The sequence below is a fragment of the Manacus vitellinus genome, unplaced genomic scaffold (assembly GCF_001715985.3).
Source record: "Manacus vitellinus isolate BGI_N305 unplaced genomic scaffold, ASM171598v3 scaffold_59_pilon, whole genome shotgun sequence".
Classification (NCBI taxonomy): Eukaryota; Metazoa; Chordata; class Aves; order Passeriformes; family Pipridae; genus Manacus; species Manacus vitellinus.
This window is the reverse complement of record NW_021940681.1, coordinates 3,231,490-3,246,809: the sequence shown is the minus strand read 5'-3', so window position 1 is coordinate 3,246,809 and position 15,320 is coordinate 3,231,490. Positions and strand designations below refer to the sequence as shown.

The window sequence follows — 15,320 nt, the reverse complement described above, 5'->3', positions numbered from 1 at the left end:
AGTTTGTGCCTTTAGACAAGCACAAATAATTCACAGGACAGTGGGTGACTATGACAGATGGCAACCTCTGAGTGACGAAGGCCAAGTTCTCAGCTGAAGTGAACAGGGACTGCATGGCAGGGAAGCCAGTGGACCAGGGAGCTCCGACCTATCCAAAGTCATGGAGCAATTCCTGTGTATTAACAGCCACTTATTTTAATTTCATCAGGACCTTACAGCCTCTCCCTGCATTTTTTCCTCTGTTTCCACTCCTTTTACTTCTGGTTTTCTGTCCCTCAGTACTCTTCCCTTGCTTTTTTCCAGTCTTTTCCATTAGACACATCTCATCCCCTCACGTATCGCTTCATGTGATGCACTGACGACCTCCTCTCATTTTCTGAGCCAAATATCCTTGTCTGACTTAAGAGATGTTTCCACATTTAAACTCTACTGTTATGAAAGAGATGGTGGCAAAGGGTGGGAGGTTTGTGGAGTCAGCACACAGATACACAGTGCAATGTTTCAATCTGTGATACACTTTTTTAGATGAAACATCGAGAAGATTGTTCTCTTCTGCTAGTTTAAATAAAATGAAAGGGCACAATTCGGAACCTGACTCATTACTGGGGACAGTCTCTGAGCTTCTTTAAGCAAGCAGTGAGGTACAAAAGTTGCATCAGCTGTAATCACTGTAGGTCCTTAGAAATTGCTTAGAAATCAATCAGAGTAGCTACTGCAGAATAAATACTTTCAAGTAGTTTCAGGAGTTCAATTTCTACGTAGACATTCTTACTCTAGAACAAACATCTGCATAGGGGATTATACCTATATAATTAATTTAAAATAGCGTATCCTAGGAAAAGTCCAGGAATAGACAGATCTCAGGATTTGGCTGATCACACAGTGAAAACTTTCCAATCAAATTCACTTTCCCTTTAGCTTTGTTCATTTTGTTTCAACTTCATTTCAAGTCTTTACCGCCTACTGAGGTCACTTCCACTACAACCTATGATCTTACAGAAGAAACTAGAGAATGAAAAGTATCCACTGCATTGAGGAGAAGGAGGGACAGGTGTAAGAATAGGGCTATAAAGAGAATACAGCATTTCCCCCTCTAGTAATCAGCCATGACAATTTGTGGGTTGAAACCAGAGGGAGATCTCTCTTTACACCAGGCAAGGAGCTAATGAACAATGCTGTGACACAGTGCTACTGAACACCAAACAAGTAGAAGACAGGGTATGTATCACTGAAGGGGTATGCTCCAGGATAATATTATTTTTATGTCTTTTTTCCAAGTTGAACAGCCAACAACACTATGAGCCTGATAGAAGGAGACAGGTTTGAAGCCTGTTTACGCTTTTTTTAAATAGATGAGAGTCTTTGAATTGAAAGGACTGTGGATCAGGACATTAGTGCGGTTCCTACCCCTCACCGTAAGACTACACCCAACAGCCAAGAAGTAAAAACAGAGGTTCTGCCTCTTTACTACCTTGCTTCCTCTTCTCTGTGCCTGGTGAAGTTCTGATCAAACTGAGAGGGAAAAACCTTACCTGCTATTGTAACAGAAGGAAAACATCTTATCTCATGCTTATAAAACCCTTTAACTCCGAACACCACTGAGAAGTTCAAACTGCCAATAACTGCCATTTTGTTTTAAGGAAGATGGGTTTCATAGTGAAAAAAGAAAAAATTAGTTACACTGCTAACCACCTGGCATGACTTGTTTCCACCAGAGTGTGCTTTATGCAAACTTCTCTGTTCATAGCACAGTTTTTTTTTTCCTGTTTCCTGAACTCCAGGAAAGACTCCCCACCATTACAATCTCATCAAGTTATATTGGCAGAGCTCCAGCCAGCAAACACATGACAGTCCACAGCAGCCTCTCTCAGGCCCTTTGCATGTCCATATGTAAAGAGTTAAGCAGAAAAAAAATAACAACGATAACACTGATCAGGCTGCACAATTCACTGTAGAAGCTGCAGAAGATGTGTAAAAAGCAAAGGATAGAGATTTTTTTTCTGAAACAAATGTTCTGTGTACTGCAATCCCACTAAACTGTCTTTGGTAACACATGCCATGTCTGAAATGCTGGCATTTTCCAAATGTATTATACCCAATGGCGTCACCTTTATAACCTTTTTTCTCGGGGGTCCCCAAGGAGTTTAAAGACCAGCTTGTATCTACATTAAAACGAAGAGCAATGCCCTAAGTCCTTCTTCTACTACTCTCTACATTGTATCTTTGCAGTTAAATATTTCCAAAAGAGCCCTTTACTCAAGTTTTCAGAGGAGCTCTGGCGTACCTCTTAAGCAGCTGAAGAGGGGAAGAGCTGTTGTAAATGTGCTTAGAGCTCTGCTGCTCTTGAGATGACATCAAAGGTCAGACTTTTTCAGTACCAAATGGACATGCAGCATCCTAAGCTCAGAAAACAGAGCCACACATTTAAGAAATCAGGAACTGAGTTGGTAATTTTTGCCTCATTCTTCTAGAGCCATAAAATACACCCTAAATCAGAAAGTTAATAATCAGTACCATCTCTGACCACATGAAGTTGTTCCTATTTTCAGTCTCTTTATCCACTCAGAGCCAATCTTGTAACCATTGCTTTCAGAAGCCTGATTTTATCTTTTTATCACTGCTGCTACAAGACAGCTTGACTGCAATGAACATGTCTGTAATGAAATCAGTTGACCCAGAAAAGAAGTGCTAACACCAGTCTGGATTAAAAAACAAATACAAGTAAACGTTCTCTCTGACTGCAGGCAGTCCATGCTGAAATGCTGGAGCAATACAGGCAGTGCAAAAGGAGACTGGAATAAAGGTCCCTTGGTTCCGTGCTTATGCCAGGTTCCTAAGCTTCCCTAAATTTTCCACAGTTTAAGCATGTGAGCGACCTACTTAAGATAATGTAATTAAAAAAAGCAAGAGTGCAATTATCTTTGCTTCAGAAAGGTCTAAAGTTTTCTGTATTTTATTTTTCAAAAAGTAAAAGCTTTCTTAGATGTTGTATATTATTAAGATAAAGAAGTTTATTTCTGCAGGCCTGAGTTTTAAAATCCTTTTGAAAAATGCGGATATTCATTTACTCTCACAAAACTTGCTTAATAATATATGCCTGCTCTACTTACTTGTTTCATTTACCTTACATTTTTCTCTAATATGAGGAAAGCTCCTTCATGAAAGGACAGATTTTTTCGGTGTCAAGACGAGGATCTACCAGACTCCTAAAAAAAATGTAGCAAGACATGTCTTCATCCAGGCTTCTATTAATCAGATGCTTTTTATCTTCTTTGACTCAAAATGTAAAATAGGGTGCTTACACATAGAAAACTGCAACTGGTTTTCTCTGCTTCTTACCTGACTCTGAGCTTTCTCTTGGCCCCTCAATAAATCCCTCCTACTGATAGTGCCTCCCAAAGATCATAATCACATCAAATATTTATCCTGTGTTCCCAAATGGAGAGTGTGTGTGCATGGAGGAAGGTGGAATCAGGAAATCATGAAGCAGGGAGGACTGTACACCAGAATATCAATACAAAAACACTCAAAGCCATTAAATTTAAGAGCTTTCAGCTGATGTCAAGCATGTCTGAACTGGCTGAGGAAGAAATAAGTTCAGTCTAAATGACGACCATATAAAATGGTTCTTATTCCCCTAAGTAAAAGGACTTAATTTGTTAACATACTGTAGTTCCCATTATAGTTCACACTACTGACAGTACACATTCACCAGTGACATCAGTATTTTAAACTACATCTGCCCTACTGGTCACAGCAAAGTCTGCTCTGGGAGCAAGAACCCAACTCCACTCCAGCACACTCCCTCCCTGCAGTGCTTGTTCACTCTGACTGCAGTTACTGGGACCTCGGCAGTGCCAAAGGAAGACAAAGCTCCAGCACAATTTCCCATTTGACATGTATGGTGTGCAGGGCTCAAAACTGCTTTGTATGATTGAGGAATAAGCAACTTACCCTAGAGGGTGTGGGATTTTGTTTGTAATCAAATCTAAATCTCCTGAGCACCATTTTTCCCAACCATAAGCCCAGAATTCTCCTTTACTGCAAAGCTGACACTCCACTCTGAGTTCATATTTCATAGTAAAAAAGTAACGAAAGGAGCTTCTGTATTTCCTGCTTAACATTTTAGCCTTCTCAAGGGTAATAAAACAAGATCTCCCTACAACAACAGATAAGTCAGACAAATAAAATGTCAAACTACTTTATAAATAAGCTAGTCAAGATAATAGAATGAATCTCTTGAGTAGCCATTAATAGCATTTGGCAAAGATGCTTCCAGAGGACATATGATACCTAATATAAAAGGATGTGCTATTTTTGTATCTCTCCTTTAAAATTAATTTTGTGCTGACAGAAAGATATCTGGTTAATATCTAAAACCTTCCCCACATCCTTAGGAGGAATTATACCACTGACAGTTCTATGAGCAAACCAAAGCAGAGCATGGTCAGACAGAGGGAGCTGAGACTCAAGGCCAGGGATACTCAGTTCAGTTCTCCTACCAGCCAAGTGACAATGGGGGCAAACCTCTTTCTCTGTCACATATCTGCAATGTGAGGTTAATCACACTTCATGAAACACTGAGATGTATCAGTGCAAAGCTTGCGGCAAGAGTTCTGTGGTTTTATTACCACTAAATTTCCTAGCTGAACCCAAAACATAAAGGGAATAAAAACTCCCCATCAACACAATAAGCAGCTAAGTTGTGAGTAAGACAGCAACAGGATACAGACCTATTTATTTGCTTGCACTGCTTCCTGCAAAACAAAGACAGCAAGACCCCATATTACCAATTACTCAACATCACAAAACAAGAATATATCAGCTAGACTTAACTTTTCCTATTGTGCTTTCTGAATGACTTGCCATTATCACTATAATACAGCAGGAAAAATACTGCACTCCTAAGCCTCTATTTTTTGATTAACCAGGTGCTCTGGGATTTCTGTCTATCCCCATTCATAATTAAAAGTTGTTATTCCCATTTTCAACGTGACTTGCTGGCAATTAAATCTATTTGGAAAGAAAAAACTTTTTTTCTTCCGAAGAAATTATTTACTTACTTTTAAAAATAAAGTAGACCTGATAGGTTAAAAAGTTAATTCTGATCCCTCCTTCTGCCTAGATTTTATTAATAAAGTTTCCTCACCTTCCAGTGACTCTCACAAGAGTTGGAGAAATTCACTGTCTCTCATAAGGCAAGTAGGAACTTTGGAGAAGCTTGAAGTTTGATAATGAAACTTCTTGCAGCAAGTCTTTAATAGTACCAGTTACCCTCAGGGTACTGAGCCCTCTGAGCTGGAAGACAGAGATGAGGAGCAGACTGGAGCCCCCATAACCCAGGAGGAAATGGTCAGCAACCTGCTACATGACTTAGACATACACAAGTATAGGGACCCCGATGGGATACTGAGGGAGCTTTTAGAAGTGCTCACCAAGCCACTTTCAATCATTTGTCAGCAGTCCTGGCTAACTAGGGAGATCCCACTTGACTGGAGGTTAGCCAATGTAATGTCCATCCTACAGGAAGGGTCAGAAGGAGGATCTGAGGAACTACAGGTCTATCAGCGTGACCTTGGTGGCAGGGAATATTATAGAACAGATCATCTTGACTGCAATTACACAGTACATACAGGGGATCAGGCCCAGCCAGTGTGGTTTTAGGAAAGGCACGTGCTGCTTGACCAACCTGATCTCCTTCTATGACAAAGTGACCCACTTAGTGCACGAGGGAAGGCTGTGGATGCTGTCTACCTAGACTTCATTAAAGCTTTTGACACCATTTCCCACAGCATTCTCCTGGAGAAACTGGCTGCTCGTGGCTTGGATGTGTGCACTGTTCACTGGTTAAAAACCTGGATGGATGGCTGGGCCCAGAGACTGGTGGTGAATGGTAGGTAACAAGTGATAGGATGAGAGGAAATGGCATCAAGTTGCAGCAGGGGATGTTTAGATTGGATATTAGGAAAAATTTCTCCACTTACAGGGAGGTCAGGCATTGGAACAGGCTGCCCAAGAAAGTGGTGAAATCACCATCCCTGGAAGTCTCAAAAAATGTGTGGATGTGGCACCCCAAGTGACAAGGTTTAGCAGTGAACATGGTGGTGCCAGATTAATGGTTGGACTCGATGATCGTAGAGGTCTTCTCCAACCTTAACAATTTCACAATTCTAAATCCTGAGGGATGTACTAAGCAAAGCCCCAGTTTATGGGCTGAGGAAGGCATTTTAGAGGACTGTCTGGCACAATGCAGTTCTCCCCTTGGTTGAGGTGCACACAGACAAGTAGAGAGAAACTCTTGGTCTGCAAATCTTTCCCCAGGCTCAGATTCCCGGTCCTCTGCTTTGACAGTTTGATCTAAAAATCAGGGTTTCACCTTCGTGACCTTTGTTGCCATTTACAGCTGGAAAAGGCCTTCTCAAAGTGAGATTTTTCACTTCTTATTGATTATAGCTGCCAAAGAAGCCTCTAGGTTTTCTCTACCCTGTCAGCCCCAAGGTGTTTAGCATGGCAAACCAGTCTCCCTGTCAGTAGTGAAGCCAGAAGCAGGAAGAGCTAAAGAAAAACAAACACTGGTGGGAAAAGCAAAGCATTATTCCCCTCCACAACAACTCCACTCCTAACATCAGGCATGCGGGCAGAAACTCTTTTCATGGCACAAAGATCCTTTTAAATCCCTCAGCGTCTACAACCTGACAGCTTCTCGTCTAGACAGACTCCCTGTCTGTGTGTAAGCACTGCACTGACACAGGCAGACCCTTCCCTCTTTCTGTTAGTGAAAGAAGACAACAGTATGCCATTTTTCCAGCAGTTCATCTGCACATCTGTAGATGATTTTGGTTATGTAGATGATTTTGGTTAAATCTCACCTCCCAGAGATGCTGCACTTGAGATGATAATTCATACTGCCTGATTTCAACAGTGAAATACTACTTGGGAAACCTACACTTCTTTTGTATTAAGTACAAACAATTACTACATGCATAATCAAACATATTCCATGTCAACCCAAACAGATGCCCCCAGCACTCATTCACCATGTTTCTCTAGAAATCCTTATACCACAGAAAAAAAGAATTTGCCTTTAGTCTATAAAGACCACCTTAAAGACTCAATATTAAAAATTTCTGCAGAGAAACAGATTTTGTTTGTTTTTTTTTCCTGCACACTTCATACAGAAGTGCTGTGCACAATGCTGTAAGGATAAGGGAGTAAACACGGCCCTAAGAGCTGTATCCTTCAAATTATACAGTCATGCTGTGTGAATATTTACAGTAACAAAGAAAACGAAGAGGCCTCCAACTCTTCTTTGAACCTTGCCTATTGGAAGCTCTGTTGAATTAAATATATAGTCACACAAAACCAACAAAATCATCACTAACAATGCAGAAAATTGGGTCAGTCCACCCACTGAAATTCTGTGTTTGATGAATCTCCTTGGCCTAAACCTGTGATTCAGTTTGAGAACTGAAAGCAAAGTTGTTTAAGTTTTGACACAGTATTTCAGTAAATAAAAAAAAACCCTAGTCCAATTAAAGATTCTATTAGTTGGTAAATTATGGTCATGCTACCAATAACTACGTTTCCTGTTCCATTTAACTGCAAAACCTACATGGACAGAATAGCCCTTCTAAAGGACAGATATTTTAGCTTTCACAGACAACAAAAAGGGTAAAAAAGAAACAAAAAGAGTTCTTTTCTAGCATAAACCATGGAGCTTCGGTTGATTCAATTTGATTGACACAGAGTAATGTTAACTATATAGAACAGATCTTAATTCCAGTTGTAACTAAAATGGAAGTCACATAATACACATTAAAGCAAAGAAAATACATTTTCCCACCAAAAAAAAGAAAAACCAAAGCCAACAACCAAACTAAAGCCAAAACCAATAACAAACAAAGAAAAAAACCCCCAAAACCAAAACAACCCAAGACCTAGGAGCAGGAGGAGAAGGGTAACTGAAAATCAAGGAACATAAAAATTCCTGATAGACACCACTTTTTTAGAGTGCGAGATTAACCAAGTCGATACACATTAACATCAGATACCCAACGTCCATTGCACTTCACACCATGGACCTTGGGCAAATCCTCAGTTTGGATGTGCTGCAAAAGTCCACAGACCTACACAGACTTCAATAATCCCCTGCAATTCCCAGTGAAAAGGGACACCATGCAATGGTGACTGCTTTTCTGAGTGTCTCCAGCAACTTGCCAGCAGTAAGTACTCGCTATTTACTTTCACCTGTGTTTTCTTTCTAACTGCAAACTAGAAATTATTTTTCTTTCCAGATTTCTGGCAAAATCTGACTTTCAGGTGGAGGTTGGGACTGGTCATTATGTCAGTTGTAACTGTTTCAAGGAAACTAAAATAGGAAGTACCTGAAAGCTTCACCGCTTCAGATACACCAACTCGGAAGTTATTGCAGTGTTTTATTTGTAGTTCTAATCTTCCAGAAGATTCAAAAATATTTTTCCCTACAAGGCTCTAGAAAGGACTGAACATAAATTCCTGTGCATCATCTTCTTCCTTTCTGCCCACTTCAGGGGCTGTACTCTGTGAGATTATCCCAAATATATCTCAGCATCTCAGTCATTTGTTGTTGGGTGATCAACTGTATAGGTACAGCAACTGTGCCAGGTGCTGCAGCATCTCTATTTTAACCTGTTTATCTGTCCTTCCCTTCCCACAGTATGTTCTTCAACACCTTCACTGTTTCTGCAGCATGACTGGAAGGACTGGGCTGGTTTTTTCTCCTATTCAAAATACACAGGCTGTGCAAAAAAGATGTAAGTTTGGGGGAAAGAATGAAGATGGACATATTTCGTGCATGACTTCGGTAGACAGGATCTTATTTAATTATTTTTTCTTAAACAGTGAAATCTCATAATATAGCAGCCTTCATCATAAATAGAAAAAAACTGATCTGACTTGGAAAGAATACAGTTGTGCTCGGTATTCACATAAACTTAGTTTGCCAGTAACACTAACACAAAAAGGAGGATCTTGGGATAATAATTCAATTCCCATTTCAGTCCCCTCACCCAAAGGGCTCAGCACAATGTTTTCCAGGCCACCTCACTTGGAGGGAAACAAGGAAACACAATCCACAGCAGCAGTAAACAACATTTCTGTTACCAGCCTAACCCATTATATTAATTGTAATAGCTTCTGCAGATTGTCATTTCTACTCTTTAAAACGCCATTCACTGAGGCCTAAAGTTGAAATGCAATTACCCACTTGGAACGTTATTTTAGATCAATAAACTGATCACAGCTATTCACGTACCTGATGCAGGAATGGGAGTTCAGAACACCTGATGTGATCCCAGCTGACAAGGTGGCCTTTCCACAACCCGTAAACTGGCGACCTGCAAAACAAGAGCCCGTGTGTCAGTAGCTATGTGTCTTTTACAAAATATAAGGAAAACAGCTCTCTCTAACTGTGCCTTTAGTAAGGACAAAAGAGACACCACCACCACCCCCTACTTAACTACTCTAAAATCACTGGACTGAAACCTAATAGAGAAAAACCTGGCAAGGTATAAGAGTTTATCAGTGTGACTATAAAGGGATGGTGCATGAAACCCATAGCTTGGCTCATGAAGTCATCAGAATGACAAAACCCACCAACAGCAGCAGGAGCAGAGCAAGGGGGAGACATCATGTTCTCAGGCTAGTGGGATCATCAGTGGGATTTTAAACTCCTTTCTCCTGGGCACTTCTGAACATCCCACACAGCATGTTTCCACTTAAGCCCATGTTCGAGCACTTCATTAGAACATGGTAGCATTATCAGCATCTTTGCATAATCTGAATCCCATTAAACACTGGATCAGATATGAGCACTTCAAGGACTTAAGATTCAAAAAAGACACATACATAAATCCTACACATCCAGAATATATAATATATAAATCCAAACAGGGGGGAAAAGGGGAAGAGAAGTTGGTTAAAACCAGAAAATACAAGAAACCAAAAAGAAAAATTAAAAATCAGCTTCCTAAAAATCAAAATTTTTTTATAAGACAGAGAGCATTAGAATCTATTTATTACATAGTATTTTGGCTTTTTAGAAAGTTGTACTTTTGATCTGTTTTTGTATAACCACAAAAACTAATTTTTATTTATATGTTTAAAAGAAAGCTGAGCTCTCCCCAAAATCTCATGCATACAGAAATTGAAGGAGTTTTAATGAACTAAAAATAATTGAAAAAAAAAATCAATATAACAGCAAAAGGTATCATTAGTGGGACCACACTGTACAAAAGAATGAGATGACTGCACATAGAGCTGGAGGAGACAAGATGGCTGGAAAATTAAACCTCTGTTCCAGGTCAGGTCATTACCTACATGATGCTCTGCATTAAAATTTAGCTTCACAGAATCTCAGACTGGATGAGACTGGAAGGCATCCCTGAAGGATACCTGATCCAACCACCCCGTTCAAGCATGGGCACTTAGAGCCCGTTGTCTAGGACCGTGTCAGACAGCTTTTAAAGATCTCCAAGGATGGAGACTGCACAACCTCTCTGGACAACCTGTGCCAGCACTCAGTCACCCTCACAGCAAAACTTTTTCCTGATGTTCAGACAGAACTTCCTCTGTTTCAGTTTGTGCCTCTGTCCTCTCACTGGGCGTCACTGGTAACAGCCTGACTCCAAACTTCTTTGCACTCTTCCTTCAGCTATGTATATATACTGATAAGATCCCCCCTGAGCCTTCTCCCCTCCAAGTTAAACAGTCCCAGCTCTCTCCTCTCAGCCCTTCTTCACAAAAGAGATGCTCATCTTTGTGGCACTCCACTCCCTCATGATAAGATTCACATACAAATGCACACTGCTTCTAAACTACACATAAAGTTTTCTCAAAGCCCACAGGACTCTTGGCAAGTGCAGATGTTAGATCCCGTTCTAATGCAAAGCACCTGGGAATCAACACTAACAGCTTGCTAACAGCTGTTTTAGTAAAAACGTGGCTTGGTGACACTTCCCTTGCTCCAGGAGCCCAGAGAACTTAAGAAGGAGCCCAGAGAACTTATCAAGTGCTATGGCTCTACTCCTGCTTCTCGCCCCCCATCGCCCCGATTATGAACTGGCTGAAAGGCTCTGAAGTGAAAGCTTTTGAGTGAAGAATGTTATAAAGCAAAAAAGCAGGAGTTTTTATGCCAGTGCAATGACTGACATAGTTATTAAGGCAGGATTAGTACACTTGGAGTGACAGAAACCATCACGAATGGACAATTAAGAGTTCAGACTAATCCTCAAAGACAAGATGCTTAAAGACCTAACAGCCTGACTGAAACCAGTGAGATCAGAGAGCGATTTAACTCTTTCAAAAGACCTACGAGGCCTTTGATGCTTATTTTCGCAGTAGGCTTTCCTTGCCTTCGGTTCAAAGCCATCCAAAAGGGTGAACTTCAAACACCTGTTTCAAGTGAAGAGGATGACACTGGAGGATGTCTTTTATTGAACCAGACAGACTCCACAGGAACAAACACAGATGTTCAGCACTCCCGTCTTCTACTTCATGAGTAAAAAAAATCTGCATGGTCTAATTACTGAATAAATGAAATAGATTAATTAGATTAGACAGATAGAAGAAGTAAGGCCATTGCTTTTCATTTAAGCACGCTCTCAGTTCAAGAGAAGTACCAAGAAGGAAAAAAAAAATCTATTGCATAAATTAAACAATTCAAGTACAGCATTAGAAGACCTTTCAAGTAAGAAGTAATCTTATATGGGAAAGGAGACTATGAACTACTGATTGCATTGACATGTCCTTACTCAATTTTGAACATTTCTGCTACTTAGAATAGCATTACTGCATCAGGCATGGAGCTTAAAGTGCCATGCAAGGTGTTGCTTTCCTTCAGAATCTCTTCAATCCAAATTGCATCCATACTACAGAAACAGGAAGATTATTCACAACTGGAAAATTGCATCCAAACTCCATTTCCTAGTAGCTTTTAAGAGAGAACTTAATAGAAATCAGGCATGGATGGAGATCATCTTGGGAGAATTCTATGTATTAAAAAGGACCTCACTGGGACAAAGGTGTCTTTATTTTCATTTCCAGCTTATTAGAATGAACAGAATCCCACATTCGTTCCAGTTTCAAAGGGCAAAAGCAGCAAAACCAACAAAATTTGAGTAAACTTTAACTTGTAGGAATTCTTTCTACAATGTTGCTGCTTTGTTTCCAGTCCAAGGGAGTGCTTGTATGTCTTATGTATCACTTGATCTAGCTTGATTTATAATCTTAGAGAGAGAATTCGCTTGACCTAGTGATCTCTCTTAGAGATCACCACAACTTAAATCCCTTTGCTGTAAATCTGTTCACACTTTAGCACAGAGATCTACATATGAAGATACAACTGACCAGGCACATAGCTCAGAAATAAATTCTGAACTTTTGCCTGAAGAGAGGAGCAGCTCTACTGCCCACCTAATGAAACATATCTATAAGGCAACATTACTAAAATCTAAAATTTAATAAATTAATAAATTAAAATAAACAAAATTAACAAAATCTAAATCCTTAGTAAAATCTAAAATAGAATTCTTCCCTTTTCATTGTGCTCAATCTTTTTGTTTTATGAACTTATTTTTTTATGTCTGCCAGAAAACTAGACTACTAAGGAATGTCAGCATCCATTTTGTTGAAAATTTCTAAAATCATACTGGCCCCATCAAAATATTGACCACAAAGTTCTTCTTTACACTTTTCCATTTAACTTTCAAAGGATAAAAAAAGTCAAGATTGCTTTGTTGTCATAATCTGGAAGCTCTGCTAGCCCACGACTGCAGCTGTTGATTGTTCACTGAGGTTAACTCACATTATTGCAGATAACAAGCTCAAAGCCTACACAACTTCAGCCTTACTTGACATCAATCCCACTGCGACTTTTCAAGCTCCTGCTACACAAGTTCCCTTCAACAAAATATTAAGCTTTTTGAGCTTATGATTATGTATTCAGCCTAACTAGTCCCAGTTAAAGCAAAAGAGATGTAAGGTCAAAAAAATGTTTCTGTTCCCTTTCTTTGCTTGGTATTTGTTTAAATTCTGCCTGTTCTAGAAGGAGGAAAGCACTGAAAATGTTTTGATAAATTAATTAGAAGTTTTTGTTCAATAGTACTCCATTCAATACTTTCTTTAATGCTATAAAATAGCATCCTAGGAACATACCTAGCTGATTTTTTGTATGAATGTTTCAATAGCATTCTTAAAAATGTATACCCAGTGCTGACACTGAAACACATCCAATCATCTTAGAATCATAAATAATTTCTTTAAAAGCCTGGCACAAGGCAGAATTCCTTGCTCTTCAGCAGCAGCTCCAACTGATGAAGGGAGCTCAGTTTGCAGGGGAAAGAAAAAAGTATACAAACCAGAAATCTGAAGGGCAGTGGCAGTACAGCCAAGGTTAAACAGATCAGATTAAACGAATGGTATTTCCATCATGCCCTAAAGGCAAATAATGAGACATTCTGTGTCCTGGGAGAGAAGACATCTCTAGCTCAAGACCTCCTTGCCCTGGTACCCAAGGTTCAGTCTTGGCCAAAATTCAGGATTAAGAGCAGGTCTGAGGACAGCCAGGCAACTGAAAGAAGTGGAGATCACTCCAAATGTGATTAGAAAATACCTGAACACCAGCAACGTAAGTCACAGTCCTTGCCCTCGCAGCTGGAGAGAAGCTCTAACTGTCGTAACTTATACAGTAACTCCCACCTGAGAGCGTGTCTTTAAGCAACAAGGATTATGTACCACCACCACCAGTCTCTCACATACACCGATATTTCTAACACGACAGCCGGACAGTCATTACCTCACCTCCCCTGATGTGTGAGACTCCTTACCAAGACAAAGCTTATCAGAAAACACTTTTTTTTTTAAAAATACTGGCACACTGAAGGTTCTATTTTTCACCAGTATTCAAAATCGGTACATTTTCCAGTCCTTTGTGAAACATTTCCTTTCAGCATTATTAATTGGACTGCTTTCATTGCAAGGGGGGAATGATTGACAAAACCCTTCTACCATCAATAAAGAATCACTAATTGTGACATTTCTGTGGGAAAGGTGACTATCAAAAAAGTCATTTTGGTATGAGAACTTGACGGCTCATTGACAACACACCCCAGCACCCACCGTGTTCATGGAGCGCCTGAATGGTGCTGTCTGCTGCCTGAAGACAGCATCATCTACAATGCCTACTACTAAAAGACAGCTTAAAGCCTGAGGTATCAAAAGTCAGTTGAATCTGGAATCCCTCAAGGTATGGCATCCTGTAGCTCATTTTCGTCTTCTCTGCATTTCCTCTTTTCACTATTTGCAAAGATCCTCAGGGATCACATTTCTCTGCTCTGCATTTCCTGAAGCACCAGAGCAGAAAGAGTAAAGGACTGAATTTTCTCTCTTTCTTTCCCTTGACAGAAATACCTCTACTGCTGATGGGCTACATGGTACCAGAATGCTGCAGTCTGCTATTTGATAAGAATAGGCAAGAATGATGAGCTTCACAGCCTCCCAAATCCAACACAGCCATCTAAATATGTTTATCCCTTGCACTGCATATTAGCTTGGCACAGAAATGATTTGTGTCTATGCTGTATACAGACTGTTGACAAGTAAATAAGATTAGAGCTGAGGCTGGGAAAACTCTTTATACAAATAATAAATTCCAGCAGCTCAAACAGTGATCAGTAGTACCATGGAGAACAGGAGAGTACTGACTGAGAAGTCACCCAGCTCCACCCTCGAGCAACTCATGTAGCTGAGGTATTCCAGAGGATAAACTCATATTTGAATCTTTTCAAATTTCCTCTTAAGATATAAATTAGTAACAAGTATGCCTAAACTGTCCAGAGGCCAGCACAATCCTGAGGAAAACAAAACCTTACATCCGTCTCATGAAGGTCAGAGGACCAGATACATAAATTAGATTGCAAGGAAGTGAAAATATTTATCCCGTCCTCAGAGACCCAGCAGACTTCAGAAAAATGACAGGGCCCTTTTGCAATACATTTAAACTTCAATATCTGAGATCAGAAAGATTATAAAATGTCAAGACAATTCAATCTTTTGCTTTTGCTTACAAAGAGCAAGCCATTTAACTAAAGAACACTTGAAGGATTTTGATCTCATCTGCTACTTAGAAGACATTTAAAATAACAGGACAAGGCAGGTAAATCCTGTACTCCCATACATGACTTCAGACCTCGGAGAGCAAGTACAGATATACAGGTGAGACTGGGAGGAAATTACTGTAGGATCATACTTGCCCTCCTCTCCAGCTTCCACTGACAACTGAACTA

At 40.0% G+C, this 15,320-nt stretch overlaps 1 protein-coding gene across 2 annotated transcripts in view; it reads right to left on the bottom strand.

The window, feature by feature from the left end:
• Nucleotides 1–15,320, bottom strand: part of TSPAN4 (tetraspanin 4) — a 355,775-nt gene that overhangs the window by 268,163 nt on the left and 72,292 nt on the right. For both annotated transcript variants that reach the window (XM_018082063.2, XM_018082064.2), the window contains exon 2: nucleotides 9,293–9,374. The gene's annotated coding sequence lies outside the window, so the exon portion shown is untranslated. The remainder of the gene's footprint in view (nucleotides 1–9,292; nucleotides 9,375–15,320) is intronic.